This window comes from Cebus imitator, unplaced genomic scaffold (assembly GCF_001604975.1).
Source record: "Cebus imitator isolate Cc_AM_T3 unplaced genomic scaffold, Cebus_imitator-1.0 Scaffold69, whole genome shotgun sequence".
Classification (NCBI taxonomy): Eukaryota; Metazoa; Chordata; class Mammalia; order Primates; family Cebidae; genus Cebus; species Cebus imitator.
Window position 1 is genome coordinate 6,248,787 of NW_016107384.1, and position 3,666 is coordinate 6,252,452.

General features: G+C 38.5%; 1 pseudogene across 1 annotated transcript; it reads left to right on the forward strand.

Moving 5' to 3' along the window:
• The first annotated feature begins 1,395 nt into the window (after positions 1-1,395).
• Positions 1,396-1,806, forward strand: LOC108306097 (annotated as a pseudogene). Its single transcript, XR_005200743.1, has one exon. The product of XR_005200743.1 is annotated as a 40S ribosomal protein S26-like (transcript).
• The last annotated feature ends 1,860 nt before the right edge of the window (positions 1,807-3,666 follow it).

Consider the following 3,666-nt stretch of genomic DNA (forward strand, 5'->3'; position numbering starts at 1 on the left):
TTAAATTATAGGTGGGATCTGACAATGGAGCTCACAGGACTGTTAATCAAGAGGCACAGTCTCAGCTGGGCATGGTGGCTCATGCCTGTGATCCAGCACTTTTGAGAGGCTGAGGTGGGTGGGTCACCTGAGGTCAGGAGTTCCAGATTAGCCTGGCCAACATGGTGAAACCCTGTATCTACTGAAAATATGAAAATTAGCCAGGCGTGGTGCTGTGTGTCTGTGGTCCCAGCTACTTAGGAGGCTGAGGCAGGAGAATTGCTTGAATCTGGGAGGCAGAGGTTGCAGTGAGCTGAGATCGTGCCACTGCACTCCAGCCTGGGTGACAGAGTAAGACTTCCTCTCAAAAAAAAAAAAAAAAAGGCACAATCTCCAAGTAGTCATTTTAATTGGGTTCCTTTGGTTGTTTAACCTAACTAGCTTAAGCACTGACCCTCTTCCTTCTCTTTCTGGAGTTTTGAGGACATCCACAGGTATCATTTGATACGTAGGGACAAGAATGAAAAACTAAAAGCGGGAGTTAAGGTTACTCTCTTCATCTCTGAGTGCGACAGTTTCTTGGAATCTTCGTCAAGCTTTTCCAGGTCATACTGGCTGAATAATTATAAGACTTTGTCAAGAAGAAATATATTATTCATGGTTAGTTACTGCAATATTCTCATTGCAGAATTTAATATTTAATCATTTGGAAAATCTTTTTATCCTATTAGGTGCTGAAAAGGAGTAATGAAGTGAATATTTTCTTATAGTAAGATCAATTGGAATGTTGTCTTGCTCTAGGCCAAAGGGTTTCACTTGACGCGCCAACTTTAATCATTTTTGGAGGCTAAGAAGTACTGTTAAGAAAAATTTTGAGGCTGTCCTCATTCTACTGGAAGGAGTATGTATCATTTGATTTGTGTTGTCTGCCATAGTCAGGAAGAATTGGTGGCCTGTTAATTACTGTATAACGTGACTATGTATTAGTGTTTGTTTTCTACTTTTGTTGCACAGTACATATACATTCTTTAGTGGATTGTATTCATGCCAATTCCTTATTTTGTGAATAGCAACAGATCAGTTAACTAATTAAATTCTTTCAAATTAGGAATTTTTACAAGCTACAACATATTAAGTAAATTTTGACTATATAGGTGAGTCAGCCCTTAACTGAATTCTCTGGGAATGTGAGTCAATTCTTCATTTGTATTGAATATTAATTGGGGAATCATACTTTCATACCACAAGGGAAATAAAGCATTTTTTTTTATTCACTTGAACTTTATGGAATTTCTCCCATAGTATTCAGTTTATGTAGGAAAAGTCTCATGTCTCTAAAATCTAACCCTTAAGTAAGAAATTTCTAGTAAATTCATTACATTTTGTTTCTTAAGAGTAATACATGCTGTTTCTCTGCTGCGAGCTTCCAAAATGACAAAGAAAAGAAGGAACAATGTCGTGCCAAAAAGGGCCGCGGCCATGTTCAGCCTATTCGCTGCACGAACTGTGCCTGATGCGTGCCCAAGGACAAGGCCATTAAGAAATTCGTCATTCGAAACATAGTGGAGGCCGCAGCAGTCAGGGATATTTCTGAAGCGAGCGTCTTTGATGCCTATGTACTTCCCAAGCTCTATGTGAAGCTACATTACTGTGTGAGTTGTGCAATTCACAGCAAAGTAGTCAGGAATCGATCTCGTGAAGCCCGCAAGGACCGAACACTGCCACCCCGATTTAGACCTGCGGGTGTTGCCCCACGACCCCCACCAAAACCCATGTAAGGAGCTGAGTAAAAGATTGAAGACAACTATTCCCTGGAGAAAAATAAAATGGAAATTGTACTTGGAAAAAAAAAAAAATCTTGTAATGACTTTTTAGAAATTCTTTGCATAGCTGATTTCCCAGTGCTATATTCTTACAGATGGAGGGGGAATGGTCTTTAGTTGTGACAGTCTCAGAGGCACTTCTGGAGAAACTACTGCAACTTTCTCTTTAAGTTCTTAAGAAACGAATGTCTATGTATTCCAGTATTGTCTTAAGTAATGTTGAAATCAGCGTTCTGAAACTGACATAGTGACTTTGTAGCTCCAGAATGAAATGTGTGCTATCAAGTTAGTGGGTTCAGAAACTATATGCCATTGGTTTGAATATTCTTATATTGATTTGTTTGACAGTCGTACTAGTTCATTTTCACACTTCTATAAAGAAGTATCTGAGAAAGGGTAATTGACAAATAAAAGAGGTTTAACTGAGTCACAGTTCTGCATGGCTGGGGAGGCCTCACGAAACTTACAATTATGGCGAAAGGCAAAGGGGAAGCAAGGCACATCTTACATGTTGGTGAGAAAGAGAGAGAGAGCAATAGGGAGAGGTGCCACACGCTTTTAGACAATCAGAGCTCGCGAGAACTCTATCATGAGACAGCACTAGGGAGATAGTGCTAAATCATTAGAAACCAGCCCCATGATCCAATCACCTCCCACGAGGCCCCACCTTCAAACATGGGGATTACAATTTTACATGAGATTTGCTGGAGACACAGACCCAAACCGTAAGAGTCAAAGGGATAAGCAAAAAAGTCATGTTAAAATTCTAATAAATATCTTTCTTAAGGTTCTAAATATTTCTACAGTCTATCAAAACATTACCTAAGTTAAATAATTCAAAGGATCCAACCTTAAAAGGGGTACAAAAGACAATCACCAAAAATGAAAATAAGAACAATTTTTAGAGACATTGATTTCTTTGTTAATTAAGAGGAATACAATATCAGATCTTTGAAAACTAACATCAAAAGAAGAGGTTATTGGAAAGTAACAAATATATCCAAAAAATGTTCAGTAAGCTATTTAATAGAGCTATTAAAATATTTTTTCCTCATCGCTAAAGATTATTCTATTCCATAAATTTATTTTCTGAAATGCCATAGAATTGTCAGTGAGGATAAAGAGGAAACTGTGGCAAAATGGCATGCTTCTGGAAAGATTCATTTTAAGAACCCCAACATCTCCCAAGTGTATTTCCTACAAGGAATAAACCTTTTCCCCCCAAGATGGAGTCTCGCTCTGTCATATAGGCTGGAGTGCAGTGGTGCCATCTTGGGTCACTGCAACCTCCACCTCCTAAGTTCAAATAATTCTCCTGCCTTAGCCTCTCTAATAGCTGGGATTACATGTGCCTGGCTAATATTTTTGTGTTTTTAGTAGAGACGGGAATTCACCATCTTGGCCCGGCTGGTCTTGAACTCCTGAACTTGTGACCCACCTGCCTTGGCCTCCCAAAGTGCTGGGATTACAGGCATGAACCATCGCGCCTAGCCTGGAAGGATTTTTAAATACCTATTGTTGCAGTAGTGAGGCTCAGCTATTTCACCATCTAATTAAGTGATGAAGCATAGTTGGGGAGGCCTCAGTTTATATGTATGTAGTTCTGATGGTATAGAAGAAGGCTAGTTACTCAGAAGGAAAGACCTCCTTGCATATAAGATCTATAGATTAAACTTTGTGTTAATTGAGAAACTGAAGATGGTTTTAAAATATCCATAATTAAAGGAGTCAACTATAATTTTTAGGTCTAAAAACAGTCCACATCTGTTTTATCCTTATTAATTTTGATTTCAGAGAGAAAGAATGGTCTTTCTTTTAATTTTCAGTTTTGGAATCTTGCATTAATCACTTTGCAACTTAATCT